We start from the raw sequence: 16,484 nt of genomic DNA on the forward strand, positions 1-16,484 counted from the left end.
AATAGGAAACACTGTCTCACATTGAGGTCCTTCTTCCACTTTGAGTCTATTTTTATGTGTGGTATAAGGAAATGGTTCAGTTTCCTTCTTCTGCATGTGGCCGTCCAGTTTTCCCAGCGCCGTTTGTTGAAGAAACTGTCTTTTTTCCATTGGACAGTCTTTCCTGCTTTGTCAAAGATTAGTTGACCATAGCGTTGAGGGTCCATTACTGGGCTCTCTATTCTGTTCCATTGATCTATGTGTCTGTTTTTGTGCCAGTACCATACTGTCTTGATGATGACAGCTTTGTAATAGAGCTTGAAGTCTGGAATTGTGATGCCTCCACCTTTGGCTTCCCTTTTAAACATTCTTCTGGATATTTAGGGTCTTTTCTGGGTCCATACAAATTTTGGGATTATTTGTTCTAGCTCTGTGAAAAATGTCAATGGTATTTTGACAGGGATTATTACATTGATGCAAGCTGGTATAACCACTCTGGAAAAGAGTATGGAGGTTCCTCAAGAAGCTAAAACTAGAGCTACCCTACGACCCGGCAATTGCACTACCGGGTATTTACCCCGAAGATACAGATGTAGTGCTCCAAAGGGGCACGTGCTCCCCAATGTTTATAGCAGCAGTGTCCACAATAGCGAAACAATGGGATGAGCCTAGATGTCCATCAACAGATGAATGGATAAAGAATGAGAATGCGTGTGATATACACACACACACACACACACACACACACACACAATAGAATATTACTCAGCCATCAGAAAGGATGAAATCTTACCATTTATATCGACATGGTTGGAACTGGAGGAGATTATGCTGAGTGAAATAAGTCAATCAGAGAAAGACAATTATCATATGGTTTCACTCGTATGTGGAATATAATAAATAGTGCAGTAGATCATAGGGGAAGGGAGGGAAAAACAGAATGGGAAGAAATCAGAGAGGGAGACAAGCCATAAGAAGACTCTTAATTATAGGAAACAAACTGAGGGTTGCTGGAGGGGAGGGATATAGGAGGATGGGGTAACTAACTAGGTGATGGACATTAAGGAGATCACGTGATGTGATGGGCACTGGGTGTTACACTCAACTAATGAATTACTAAGCTCTAATTGTGAAACTAATGATGTTCTATATATTGGCTAATTGAATTTAAATAAATAAATTAAAAAAATAGGAATTAAAAATAAAACATTTTAATACATGTAAAATATTAATTAGTTATAATTATTCGACATAAGCATATACTATAAAAGCAGGGATTTTATGTTATTAGCATTTTGGAATCCAGAAGAGTACCTTATTTCTGCTGATGTTTTGATGTTTTTCTTTCTTCAAGCTGAATAATACTAGTTTATCTTCAGAGACCCCGAAATGGGGTTTTGTGTATGTGTGTGTGTTTAAAGTAATTATGGAAGGGCACTCAGTGACGAGTCTGCTCAAAATGGAGATGCAGGTTCTCCAATTCTAGGAATTTTTTTTCAGTAATTAATTGCCCCTATTTTCTCCATTGCCTTTATCTGGAATCCTTATTATTAGCATGTTAGAACTTCTGGATTAACCCTCTTTAAGAAAAAATCCTCTTTTATTGTGTTTCTTTCTGTTTATGTACTACTTTTTGCAAAATTTTCTCAACTTTATCTTAAGCTCTTCTGATTAATTTTTCATTTCTGATACCATTTTAAAAATTCCAGCAGCATTTTCTCATTTTGTGAATGTTGTTTTTATTTATTTATTATGTTTTTTAACATGAATATTTTTATTTTCTAAAATAGCATCGTGCTCTTGGTTTTGCAAGTAGTGTATCCTCTCTAAAGATTTTAATGAGACATCTTTTGAGGCTTTCCTTTTGTAATCTACAATGTCTCTGAGTCCATTTTTTTCTGGTGGTTTTTCTTGGTCATTGTCTTTGAAGTCAGAGACCTTTTGTTCAAGATTGGTGACCTTTTGCTGCTCAATCATATATAAGAGTAGAGACCTAACAAGCTGACAGAAATTCTATATGTGTATGAATGGGATTCATTGACTAATGGGCTTTCTCATAGGGTGATGGGGCTAACCATTTTGTTAGGAGACTTCCTCAGCTACTGTTAGATGCTATGAGTATTTCCGCTTGCGCTGGTCTGGTATAACCTGATGTCCAGTGGTCTCAGAGTCAAGAGGAAGAATTGAGTTGGCGGGGAGGGGGTGGGGTGGGTGTGGTTCTCACTGTTCAGCATGTTGACTTTTGATTAATCCCTCTACTTTCATAATGGCATTCCTGAAGGTCTTCTTGAGTCCAGAGTCCCTTAAAAGAGTCCCTCATCTTCTGAACGTAAATCTTCAATATTCTGCTGAGGTCAAGGAGGAGTAACTCTGTGGTTATGCAAGATGAGAAAAAGGGTCTGGAGGTCTATCAACATCACATACATATTTTCAGCCAGTTCTTCTACTTTTCAACATCCTCTTACATCCTGGCCTTGGTGCCTTTAGTTCTTAAACCTTTCCAGAGTTTTTCAGGAGTAACTGTTTTACTTCTTTTTGGCTTCCTCTAATATCACAGACATTGGTGCTTGAAATGAAGCAGGTGGAAGTTACAGATGGCTAGATGAGGACCCTCCCCAGGGTTCTCTCTCCAGTATCAGTGGGTTGGAAGAGCCAGATTCAGGGTTGGGGCTAGAGTCTAGTTATAAAAATGATGCTGAAATTGCCCTGCCTCTGCAGCCTTCTTGTCCCACAGGAGACAAAACCATGGGTATGTAATGGGAACACAGATAGCCCTTCTACCAGTGGATTCCAGTAAGTACAGCACAATCACGTTCCTGAGAAGTCCACATTTAGTCCAGATGAAGCTTCTTGGAGGAGAACAGATGCTCTCCCTCAGCCTCTGATTCTAGTTTTGTCAGTCGTCTTCTTCTTCTTCTTCTTCTTCTTCTTCTTCTTCTTCTTTTAAAAGATTTTATTTATTTATTTGACAGAGATCACAAGCAGGCAGAGAGGCAGGCAGAGAGGCAGGCAGATAGAGAGGAAGGGAAGCAGGCCCCCTACTGTGCAGAGAGCCCGACTCGGGGCTTGATCCCAGGACCCCCAGATCATGACCCAAGCCGAAGGCAGAGTCTTTAACCCACTTAGCCACCCAGCCGCCCCTAGTTTTGTCAGTCTTCTCTTCTGTCTCCTTGGAGTTGGTTCTCAGATGCGCCTCACAGGTGACAAGATGGTTGCAGCTGTCTTGGCCTCACATCCTCACATCTTCAACAATAGTGGAAGAATAGCCAATGGAGAACCTTTTTTTTTTTTTAAATTTTAGAGTATATTTATTTGTCAGAGAGAGAGAGTGAGAGAGAGCAAGCACAAGCAGGGGGAGCAACAGACAGAGGGAGAAGCAGACTCCCCGCTGAGCAAGGAGCCTGACATGGGCCTCTGGGATCATGACCTGAGTCGAAGGCAGAGGCCCAACCCACTGAGCCACCCAGGTGTCCCTGAATTCTGAGTTTTATAAGAAATATAAATTAAAAGAAAATTGGCCAATTAATATAGCCTATAAAATATCTCTAGTTAATTCTCGAGTTTGATTTAACATATTCATGTTATATTTTACTCCTTTTGTTTAGAGGGATTTTTAAAAAAAAATTTTTAAGATTTTATTTGAGAAAGAGTGAGGGAGAGAGAGCAAAAGAGAGAAGGAACAGGGGCAGGGGCAAAGGGAGAGGGAGAAGCTGACTCCCTGCTGAGCAGGGAGCCCAGAGGGCTTGATCCTGGGGCTCCGGGATCCTGACCTGAGCGGAAGGCAGACGCTTAACTGACTGAGCCACCCAGACTCCCCCAAAGTGGGTTTTTTAACTGTTGATTGTTGAAATTGATTGATGAAAAGATCTGTTGAAATTGGATGGGTTATGAGCTCAGGCTAAACTCCTTAGGAGAAAAGGTAAAGTGGGGTGCCTGGGTGACTCAGTTAGGGTTCAGGTTGCATACCTGAGAACGTTTTACTCATTTAGCCATCCCAGCCTCCTATCTGTTCCTCCAAAAACACCAACTCTTTCCTCCCTCATAGCTTCTGCATTTGCTGTTTCTTCTGCTTGGGATGCTCATACTCTACTTATTTTTTTGTTTGTTTGTTTGAATGTTTGTTTGTTTTTATTAACATAAAATGTATTATTAGCCCCAGGGATACGGGTCTGTGAATCATCAGGCTTACACACTTCACAGCACTCACCATAGCACAGACCCTCCCCAGTGTCCATCACCCAGTCACCCTCTCCCTACCTCCCCTCCCCTCCAGCAAGCCTCAGTTTGTTTCCCGAGATAAAGAGTTCTAGAGGGCATCGGTAACGGCGGGGCTGTGTCTCATTCCTCGGCTCCTTGTGGTAGATTCATTTTTAAACCAAAAGAATAACTCTCCCGTGATGGCGTATCATTAGGTGGGAGTAGTTAATGTTGGTGGAGGGAATTGTCAGTTTATTGGGAAGGAATTAGTCTTTACAATCTCACTGACGGTATTTACAGTGTGTTGTTACAGCATAAGTAAAATACAGCATTAAGTTTCAGTCATGGATTTGTAATAATATGCTACAAATCTGTATCCAGAAAGTTAAATTTGAATGTTTTTCCTAACGTAGACCTGGCTTATTTTATAAGCCTGTTGTTATTAGATGCTTTTGAGAAGTTGCCACCTGAATGTTCATGAACTTACCCGAAAGTGAACCTCCTTTCTTGTGGATCCATAGAACTCCTGCTTAATCAAAGAAGGCCTTTGTTACTCTGGTTTTTATTATACTATACATGATCGTTCTGAGGACAGATATTTTTAAGTTTTGCAGATAATTGACAGATAATTTTGCAGGTAATTTTGCAGAAAAGAGAAAACATTCAGTGCCACTGTGTGCCATTTACTTGTCTGACCAATTTCTTTATGGTGATTGCTAAGGTGGACAATTAATTCATTGCCTGAAGACTCTTAAAAGTATGATTTTGGGTTCATTAATAAAAGTTCCATGCTAACCTCAAGGCTTGTAATCTGTTTTCATATCCCAGTTTAAATTCCAAAACTCCGAAACACTCTTACACATAAGAACCCTGAAAACTATCCAAAGGTTTTGCCTGGTGCTCGGGTCTTGCAGGACCCACTTTGGTGTGTTGCTCTCCTGGCTTTGGCTGGTCCTGGACGTCACTGAAGCACCAAGAGGGTGACTTCTTTCCCAACCAATAGAGTTCATGTTGTGTGTTTTCAGTAGCTGTAAAAGAATTAAAATGGAGAAAGGAAGAAGCTGGAAAGGCCTTAGAATCTGGTGTTTAGGAATTTGTTCTATTGGGATTGACAGAGACTTTCATTTACCTTCTGTGTCCTTCTAGTCATTCCGTGAGTATATTTTAAATATCTGTTTCAGAAGTCTGGTTTTCCTTATATTACAGCTTTGGTAAAAAAGCACTGACATCAACTTTGGTTATTTCGATGTGTGCTGCTTAATTTCCACATATTGGTGAAATCCCCAAATTTCCTTCTGTTAGTGATTTCTGATTTCACTTAATTTTGGTTGGAGAACATACTTTGTAACATTTCGGTCCTTTAAAATTTATTAAGACTTATTTTATGGCTTAACATGTGGCCTGTCTGGAGAACGTTCCATGTGCATTTGAGGAGAACGCACATTCTGCTGTTGCTGGGTGTGGTGTAGTGCTCTATAGATATCTGTTAGGTCTGTTTGGTTCATAGTGTTATTCAAATGTTGTTTCTTTTCTTCTGTCTGTCCGTTTATTATTGAAACTGACATGTTCAGTCTGCCACTGGCATTGATGAATTGTCTGTTTCTCCCTTCAGTTGGCAGTTTTTGAGTTCTGTATTTTGGGCTCCTTTGTTAGGTGAATTTGTTCTTGTTCTGTCTTCTTGATGGATCAGGCTCTGATCATTATAAAATTTTTTTTTTGCATCTAGTAACAATTTTTGTATCAAAACTCTGTTTTGTTTGATATTAATATAGCTATTCCAACTCTCTTTTCGTTACTGTTTCCCAGGGATATCTTTTTCCATTGTTTACCTCCAACCTATTTGTGTCTTTAAATATAAAATATGTCTCTTGTAGACAGCATATAGTTGGATCATTTTTAAGAATACATTCTCTAATATTTGCCTTTTGACTGGAGTGTTTAATCCATTTCCATGTAATGTGATCACTGGTAAGGCAGAGTTTATATCTCATTTGCTCTGTTTTCTGTATGTGTATGTCTTTTGTTTGTGTATTTCTCTATTGGGCGGTAGAGAAATAATTTTTTTGTTAAAAATGCATTTTCTTTGTACCATTTTAATTCCCTTGTCATTTATTTTAATTTTTTTTAAGTTATTTTCTGACTGGTTGCCATGGAATTAAAATTAACATCTTAATTTATAACAATATAGTTCAGACCAGTACAACTTAATTTCAACAATGTACAAAACTTTCCTGCTGTGTAGCTCCATTTTCTCCCCTTCTTTTGTGCTATTATCATTAATACAAATTACATCTTTATATATCACATGCCTGTCAACACAGACATATAATTATTTCTTTATTCACTTGTCTTTTAAATCAGAGAGGAGAAAAAAGAGTAACAAATCAATAATAATACATTTGTGTTTTCTTTAATATTTACCTATGTAGCTACCTTTACCAGTGTTCTTTATTTGTGTGGATTTGAGTTACTTTCTAGTGCCCTTTCTTTTTAGCCCGAAGGACTCCAGTTAGTATTTCTTGTAAGGCAGGCCTGCTAGTATGGGATTCTCAGTTTTTATCTGGGAATTTCTTACTTTCTCCTTAATTTTAGAAGGAAAATTCTTAGTTGATAGTCTTCCCCTCCCACCACCACTTTTCAGGTATGTCATCTCATTACTTTCTGACCTCTTTGGCTTTTTTAATGGGAAATCAGCTGTTAATCTCATTGAGGACCATCTTGAACATGATGGATCATTTTTTCTTGCTGCTTTCAAAATTTTCTAATAATCTTTGAGAGTTTGGTTATGATATGTGTAGGTGTGGCTGTCCTTGATTTTATCCTTTTTGGAGTTTTAGGGTTTTGGGGAGTGTAAATTAATGTTTTTCATCAAATTTAGGACTTTTTCAGTGATTTTTTTCTTTTTTTCTAATTTAAATTTAATTTAAATTCAAGTTAATTAGTTAACTTAAATTTAATTTGAATTCAAGTTAGTTAACATACAGCATAGTATTGGTTTCAGGAGTAAAATCTAGAGGTTCATCACTTGAATATAACCCCCAGTGCTCAGTGCTCATCCCAAGCGCCCTCCTTAATGCCTACCACCCATCGAGCACATGCCCCCTACCCACTCTTTTCCCCTCTGGCAACCCTCAGTTTGTTCTCTATAGTTAAGAGTCTCTTATGGTTTGCCTCTCTCTCTGTTTTTAATCTTATTTTATTTTTTCTTCTCTTCTCCTATGTTCACCTGTTTTGTTTCTTAAATTCCATGTGAGTGAAATCATTTGATATGTCTTTCTCTGACTGACTTATTTCACTGATCATAATACACTCTAGTTTCATCCACGTTGTTGCAAATGGCAAGATTTCATTCTTTTTGATGGCCGAGTAATATGCCATTATATAAATATACCACATCTTTATCCATTCACCAGTTGATGGACTTTTGGGCTCTTTCCATATTTTCCTCATGTGGACATTGCTCCTATAAACATTGGGCTGCAAGTGCCCCTTCGAATTCTTATATCCTTTGGGTCAATTTTGTATCCGTCGGTAAATACCAATTGCTGGGTGATAGGGCAGCTCTATTTTTAACCCTTTAAGAAACCTCCAAACTGTTTTCCAGAGTGGCTGCACCAGTTTACATTTCTACCAACAGTGCAAAAGTGTTCCCCTTTCTCCACATCCTCACCAACATCTGTTGTTTCCCGAGTTGTTAATTTTAGCCATTCTGAGAGGTCTAAGGTGGTATCCCATTGTGGTTTTGATTTGTATTTTCCTGATGATAGTGATGTTGAGCACTTTTTCATGTGTCTGTTTGTATGTCTTCTTTGGAGAAATGTCTGCTCATGTCTTCCTGATTTTTTATTTTAACTTTTAAATTAATATTTTAACTGGATTATCTATTTTTTAGGTGTTGATTTTGACAAGTTCTTTGTAGAGTCTGGTTATTAGTCCTTTGTATGATATATCATTTGCAATCATCTTCTCCCATTCTGTCACTTACCTTTTCAGTTTTGTCTCCTTTGCGGTACAGAAGCTTTTTATCTTGATGGGGTCCCAATAGTTCATTTTTGCTTTTGTTACCCTTGCCTCTGGAGATGTGTCTAGTGAGAAGTTGCTGCAGCTGAGGTCAAAGAGATTGCTGCCTGTTTTTTCCTCTAGGATTTTGATGGTTTCCTATCTTACATTTAAGTCTTTCTTCCATGTCGAATTTATTTTTGTGTATCGTGTGAAAAAGCAGTCCAGTTTCATTCTTCTGCATGTTGCTGTTGAATTTTACCAACACCATTTGTTGAAGAGACTGTCTTTTTTCATTGGAATATTCATTCCTTCTTTGTTGAAGATTAGTTGGCTCTAGAGTTGTGAGTCCATTTCTGGGTTCTCTGTTCTACTCCATTGTGTGTTTTGTGCCAATACCACACTGTTTTGATGCCTACAGCTTTGTAGTATAGCTCAAAATCTGGAATCATGACACCTCCAGTTTGTTTTTCTTTTTCAGAACTGTTTTGGCTATTCCTGGTCTTTTGAGGTTCCATACAAATTCTAGGTCTGTGAAAATGCTGGTGGTGTTTTGATAGGGATTGCATTAAATGTGTAGATTGCTTTGGGTAGTATAGACATTTAACAATGTTTGTTCTTCCAATCTGTGAACATGGTATATTTTTCCATTTTTTTGTGTCCCCTTCAATTTCTGCAGTTTTTGGATACATATCTTTTACCTCTTTAGTTAGGTTTATTCCTAGGTATTTTACTGTTTTTGGTGCTGTTGCAAATGGGATTCTTTCCTTGATTTCTTTTTCTGTTGCTTTATTATTAGTGTATAGAAATCCAACAGATTTCTGCACGTCGATTTTATATCATGCAACTCTCCTGAATTCATGTATGAGTTCTAGTAATATTTTGGTGAAGTCTTTGGGTTTTCTACAAGGAGTACCATGTTATCTGCAAATAGTGAAAGTTTAACTTTTTCCTTGCCGATTTGGATGCCTTTTCTTTTCTTTTTATTCTTTGATTACCGAGGCTAAGACTTCCAGGACTATGTTAAATAATAATGGTGAGAGTGCACATCCTTGTCTTGTTGCTGGCTGCAGGAGAAAGGCTCTCAGTTTTTCCCCACAGAGAATGGTAGTAGCTGTGGGTCTTTCATATATAGCCTTTACAATGTTGAGGTATGTTCCATCACTCCCTACTTTGTTAAGGGTTTTTACCAAGAAAGCTTGCTGTATTTTATCACCTGCTTTTTTGGGGCATCTATTGATGGTATCACATGGTTCTTACCCTTTCTCTTATTAATGTGTTGTATCACATTGATTGATTTATGAATGTTGAACCACCCCTGCAGCCCAGGAATAAATCCTGCTTGATTGTGGTGAATAATTATTTTAATGTCCTGTTGAATTTGATTAACTAGTATTTTACTAAGAAATTTTGCATCCATGTTCATCAGGGATATTGGCCTGTGATTTTCCTTTTTAGTGGAATTATTGTCTGGTTTTGGAATCAAGGTAATGCTGGCTTCGTAGAATGACTTTGGAAGTTTTCCTTCCATTACTATTTTTTGGGAACAGTTTGAGGAGAATAGGTATTAGCTCTTCTTTAAATGTCTGGTAGAATTCCCCTGGGAGGCCATCCAGCCCTGGACTTCTGTTTATTGGGAGATTTTTGATTATTGATTCAATTTCTTTGCTGGTTATGGATCTGTTACAATTTTCTCTTTCTTTCTGTTTCAGTTTTGATAGTTTGTAGTTTTCTAGGAATTTGTCCATTTTTTCCAGGTTGCCCAGTTTGTTGGCATATAATTTTTCATGGTATAATTGTTTGTATTTCTGTGGTGTTGCTTGTTCTCTCCTCTTTCATTTGTGATTTTACCTGTTTGGATCCTTTCTCTTTTCTTTATGATAGGTCTGTCTAGGGGTTTATCAATTTTGTCAATTCTTTCAAAAAACTAACTCCTACTTTTGTTGATCTTTTTTTTTTTCTTTTACTTCTATATCATTTATTTCTGCTCTAATCTTAATGATTTCCCTTCTGCTGTTTTTAGGCCATATTTGCTCTTCTTTTTTTTGGCTCCTTTAGGGTGTAAAGTTAGGTTGTGTATTTGAGACTTTTCTTGCTTCTTGAGGAAGGCCTTGTTGCAATATACATCCCTCTTAGGACTGCCTTTGCTGTTTCCCAAAAGTTTTGGACTGTTGTGCTTTTTGGGTTTTTGTCTCTCTTTAAAGATTCATTTATTTATTAGAGAGAGAGAGAGGGAGTGCGGGAATGCATGTGAGTTGGGGGAGGGGTGGAGGGAGAGGGAGAGAATCTCAGACAGACTTCCTGCTGAGCACAGACCCTGATGTGAGTCTCAATCCCAAGACCCTGAGATCATGACCTGAGCTGAAACCAAGCATCAGGTACTCAAGAGACTGAGCCACCCAGGTGCCCCTAGAGTGTTGTGTTTTCACTTTCATTTGGTTCCATGTATTTTCTTACTTCTTCTTTAACTTCCTGGTTAACCCATTCATTCTTTAGTGGGTTGCTCTTTACTTCCATGTATTTGTGCTCTTTCCAAATATTTCTTTTGGTTGACTTCAAGCTTCATAGTCTTGTGGTCTGAAAATATGCATGGTATGATCTCAGCCTTTTTGTACTTACTGAGGGTTGATTTGTGACCCCCAGTATGTGATCTGTTCTGGAGAATGTTCCATGTGCACTTGAAAAAGAATGTGTATCTTGCTGCTTTAGGATAAAATGTTCTGAATATATCTGTTAAATCCATCTGGTTCAGGGTGTCATTCAAAGCCATTGTCTCCTTGTTGATCTTCTTAGATAATATGTCCATTGCTGTGAGTGGGGTGTTAAAGTCCCCAATTATTATTATATTATTATGAATGAGTTTCTTTCAGTTTGTTATTAATTGATTTATATATTTGGCTGCTCCCAAGTTGGGGGCATAAATATTTATAAATGTTAGATCCTTTTTTTTTTTTTTTTGCTATTTAAAAAAATTTTTGTTAACATATAATGTATTACTTGTTTCAGTAGTACAGGCCTGTGATTCATTAGTCTTACACAATTCACAGCACTTACCATAGCATGTACCCTCCCCAATGTCTGTCACTTCGCCACCTCATCCCTCCACTCCCTTCCCCTCCAGAAACCCTCAGTTTGTTTCCTGAGATTAAGAGTCTCTTATGGTTTGTTTCCCTGTCTGGTTTCATCTTGTTTCATTTTACCTTCCCTTTCCCTATGATCCTCTGTCTTGCTTCTCTAATTCCTCATATCAGTGAGATCATATGATAATTGTCTTTCTCTTATTGACTTATTTCTCTTAGCATAATACCCTTTAATTTCATCTATGTCATTGCAAATGGCAAGATTGCAGGTTTTTTTTATGACTGCATAATATTCTATCATATATATGTTAACACCATTCATCTGTTGATGGACATCTAGGGTCTTTCCATAGTTTGGCTATTGTGAACACTGGTGCTATAAACATTGGGGTGCGTGTGCCGTTTAGGATCACTACATTTGTACCTTTAGGGTAAATACCGAGTAGTGCGATTGCTGGGTCATAGGGTAGCAGCGAAATGCTGCGACCAGGTTATCTGCACCTCGGGCCCCTGCTGTTGAATGGCCACTCAGTGGTGCCTAGTGGGTCTTTTGTCCTTGGAGAGGCAAAATCCCTTCTTCCAAATTTACTCCAGGAAGGGGAGTATTCTCTCCCAGTGAGTTCCAGAGGATCCCCACACTGGGGCATCTTGTGTGAACCCTACACACTACTTTCTCTCTTGCTCTCACTCTCTTACTTCTCTGTACCCTCCCATTTCTGGCACCTTGGCTTTTCTCATCTCTGAACTGCTCATCTGCCGTGTTCTCTCCCTCTAGTTATATAGAGATTGTTTTCTTAATTGTCAGATTGATTTCCGAGCAGTTCAAAATAACATGATGTTGGGGTGCTGGGATGGCTCAGTGGGTTAGGTATCTGCTTTTGGCTAAGGTCGTGATCCCAGAGTCCTGGGATTGGGTCCTGCCTTGGGCTCCTTGCTCAGTGGGAAGCCTGCTTGTCCCTTTCCCTCCGGTGCTCCCCCTGATTGTGCTCTCTCACTCTCTGTCAAATAAGTAAATAAAATCTTAATTTTTTTTTTTCCCAAAATGATTTGGTGTTGATCTAGCTGTGTTCAGAAGATGAAACAAGCTCAGGGTCACCCTACTACTCTGCCATCTTAACTCCTCCCCCAGCCATTATTTCTTTAACTATTTTTTCTTCCCCTCTCCTGTCTGAGGCTTCTATGAAATGTATGTGAGTATGCTTTATGTGTCTCAGAGGTCTCTGAGTCTGTGTTCATTTATCTTCTTTATGGCTTTTTCGTTTTTTTTGGTTTTTTTTTCAGTTTGTCAGGTGTGAAGAACAATCTAATTGACCTGTCTCCAGGCTTGCTGATTCTTCTGCCTTCTCAGGTCTTCTGTTGAATATGTCTAGGGAATTTTTAATTTTTATTATTTTAATTTTCACTTCTAGAATTTCTACTTGGTTCTTTTAAAAATTAACTCTGTCTCTTTATTGATATTTTATATGTAATGTAACATCATTCTTGTACTTTTAAAAACTATGTAGATACGGCTTTTTTAGTTCTTTGAACACATTTGAAATAGCTCATTTAAAGTCCTTGTCTAGTAAGTTCAGTGTTCAATGTGGGCTTCTTCAGGGTGGTATCTATTGAATGCTTACTTTTCTCTGTATTGGCCGTACTTTCTTTGCATAGCTTGTAGTTTTTTCATGGAAAATGCAACATTTTAAGTAATATAATGTGGCAACACTCAGAATCAGATTCCTCTCCTGCTTCAGTGTTTGTTTTTATTGGTATTTGTTGTTGTTGCTTTTGGTATTTGTTTGCTTAGTAATTTTCCTGATCTAAATCTGTAAAGTCTGTATTTTTTGTTATGTGTGGTCATTAGAGACTTTGCTCAATTTTCTTATTGGTCAGTTAATAATTGGACAGAGGTTTTCTTAACTGTACCACGCAATAAGTCTCCCAGCATTTGGTGAGGGCGTGGTGTCCCTTGTGGAATATGCTTTCGGTACTCAGGCAGGCCGCTTACAATTTTGCCTTAGCTTTCACTGCCCATTTGTGTAGAGCCTTAAGGTTAGCCAGAGGTGAGAGTTTGGGGCCTTCTCAGATCTTTCCTGAGAATGTGCACAGCCTCACACATGCATGTGGCCTTTTAGATTCTAAATTGTACATATATACAGATCTCAAAGATCTTCATGGCCCTCTCATTCCCCAGCTTTTCCTTTTAAGCTTTTTGGTCAGCTTTTTCTGCCCCAACTCTTTTTTTTTTTTTTTTTTTTTTTTTTTTAAGATTTTATTTATTTATTTGTCAGAGAGAGAGAGAGGGAGAGAGAGCAAGCACAGGCAGACAGAATGGCAGGCAGAGGCAGAGGAAGAAGCAGGCTCCCTGATGAGCAAGGAGCCCGATGTGGGACTCGATCCCAGGACGCTGGGATCATGACCTGAGCCGAAGGCAGCTGCTTAACCAACTGAGCCACCCAGGCGTCCCTTCTGCCCCAACTCTTATTGCTGCTCAAAGTAGCTGTGATGTTAAGCAATCGCCACTGATCGTTTTTGCCGTGCAGCCCGGAGAAGAGGCTGTTTGTGCTGAGTATACCCTGAGTCAGATTAAATAAAGAAAAGCTCTATGAATAGGTATTTTTAGAGAACTGCTAGAGATAGTAAATAATGACAGTTCTCAGAAAATGGTATTTTTGGTGTATTCCAACCGTATTCTGTCCCCTCTGTTGGATGTTGGCTGTTAGCTTTCACTATGATTTTGGGGATTTTCATTTTCAAGACTATTCTAGCTCTATGGAGATTTGACTGGGCATTGGAAAAGTTCAAATACCACAAATTTCACTGTTCTTACTGAGATTCAGCCATTTTTGTTGAATAAATGCTTCTCCTTTTGTTTCAGGACTCTGGTTTATTTGAGAGTTCTAAAAAAGTTGATTTTTACCATTTTTGCCAGTGTTCTTATTGCTTTTATGGAGGGATACCTTTCTCAGAGATCCTTATTCCATTCCATTATTCCTCATTCTGATCTTATGTAACTTTAATAATGGGGAATTTCCAAATAAAAGACAATTGAATTGGGATGCTGAGAGCAATCTGGTTGTGACATCTGTTACCCTGTTGGTCTTCAGGATTGATTTCACTGGCTATGCAAGTGGCCTGTTCTCATCACTACATGTTCATCTTTCCTGAAAATTTGCCCATAGCTGATGGAGATGACCTATTTAGATAATAGAAGACCATTCTTTATTCAAGATATCTGAAATATAATCTTATCCACCAAGGTACATAATTGTATGGTTTTCTGAGAGATGGTCTATTTTAGACAGTCTTGGTTTTGTACGAAATTAAGCCTCTTTGACAGAGATAGACCATTTTTGACTGGGCAGGTTATACTTGAATATATACTTGGGAAGTTTATGTTTGCATAATGATATTCAAAACAAAAGCTTTTATAAAATGAACATTACTATAATGCTGAGGTATATTTATATATGTCTTGTAGTAAAACAAATTTAATGGTGAATTATTCTCTCAGTATATGTAGAATGTTACACATTTGTGACTAGAGAAAGCTTAAACTTATCTTTTGTAACATTTGTGAAAAATATTTATACTGACTAAATGAGGATATTTAGTAAAACTTCCAGGGGAATGGCTATACTCTTTAAAAGGTCAAATTCCTAGTCATTAGAATTATATAATGTTTCAGATATATTTTCCTCTAAATAATGGTCTTAAGATTTTGAAGTTTTCTTACATACTTTGGTTTTGGTTTCACCAGAATATTATGAAGCGTGTTTGTTGAGAGGTCCTAGTTACGGGGTGAGAATATTTATTTAGATGTTGGTGATTTACACTGTTGAATAACATGGCTGCAACCACACAGTGCCTTTGTGATAGGCCCTCCCTCTTCATCTACTTCTTTCCACTTTATCAGACCACTTCTCAATTAATTGCTTTATTCAGTGGTGTACATGAAAGAACACGGGCTTTGGCAGCAGATCTGTCACTTCCCAGTTATGTGTCCTTGGGTAGGTTATTTAACTTCTTTAAAACTTATTACCTCATCTAGAAAATGAAATGAGGTTATAATAAACCTTACCTCAAAAGGTTACTGTAATAATTAAATAAAATAAATTTATCTGTAAAGAGAACTCTAAATGGCTAACCAAATGCTAGCCGTTATTTTCCTCTTGAAAAGAGTCAAAGGACACTACTTTGGTGCTGAATTGTACGTAATTTATAGGGATAAAAAAACCAAACAATCATTGGCATTCTGTAATCCAAACTGCTACTACTCTAGTATGAATTAATGAAGCTTGATGACACTTAGAACTGTAATAGAATTATTTTTAATATTTGATAATATACCATAAAAATAAAAATAATTTCAGACTCACTTGAGAATTGTTAGATTAACTGTATGTGAAAGAAGATTTTACCTGGATCAGGTCGAGGCTGCAAAGAGGGCTGTCTTTGCTTTGACTTGATGGGTTTAAGGCGTTCTGCCTTCCCACACTCATAGATTTAGCATATGAGGTAGACTGGGATTCTCAGCACAGTTTCACCATGAAGACTACATTGATTTCTCTAAGGATCACTTCCCCTAGCTTTTAAGAACTTCTATTCAGACGCGTTAAGAATTCAATCACTGCCCTGTTGGTTGGCTTATTCATTTCAAACAAACATTTGTCGTTCATCTTTTGAACCAGACAAAGTCCTCATGGTCAGTAGTGTCAATTCCACATGCAAACCACCCAGTAGGAAACTAGACTAGATCTATGCTCCGTTTACTTTTCTGGTAATTTCTGTGATTCTTCTCCACTTAAAAAAAATAAGCTATTCATTTACCTGGCATCTTTTCTTATGTGTGAAATCACTGAAGTCCCCAGAAAGGTATTCTTGAAGATCTGGTTCATAAAATGAACATTTTCATATTTTAGGGGATGTGACTTGGCTCATAGCGTATGTCAGTTCAAGTGCAATGAGTTGTGCAATAACACTGTATCATATATTATAACCACAAATAGTGGCATTGCTCAGTTTCATGTAGGAGGAACTGACCCTAGAGGACTTGCTCATCGTCAAGCAGCAGCTTGTTAAGCAGCGGAAGCACGATACAAGCCCATACATCTCTGATACCAACAGGTCTGGTTTCTCACACCAACTGTGTTATAAACACTTTAGTCACGGATGATGATGAAGACATGTCGGAATTTTATAAAATTGAAGTGAAACCTGTGTAATGAAGTTTTATGGTACTAAACA

The 16,484-nt window shown here is 38.0% G+C and overlaps 1 protein-coding gene across 3 annotated transcripts in view; it reads left to right on the forward strand.

Moving 5' to 3' along the window:
- LOC111150646 (dynamin 3) overlaps positions 1–16,484 on the forward strand; it is a 527,967-nt gene that overhangs the window by 146,458 nt on the left and 365,025 nt on the right. The gene's annotated exons all lie outside the window — the stretch shown is intronic.

The sequence above is a fragment of the Enhydra lutris genome, unplaced genomic scaffold (assembly GCF_002288905.1).
Source record: "Enhydra lutris kenyoni isolate GAN:26980312 unplaced genomic scaffold, ASM228890v2 scaffoldscaffold24, whole genome shotgun sequence".
NCBI lineage: Eukaryota > Metazoa > Chordata > Mammalia > Carnivora > Mustelidae > Enhydra > Enhydra lutris.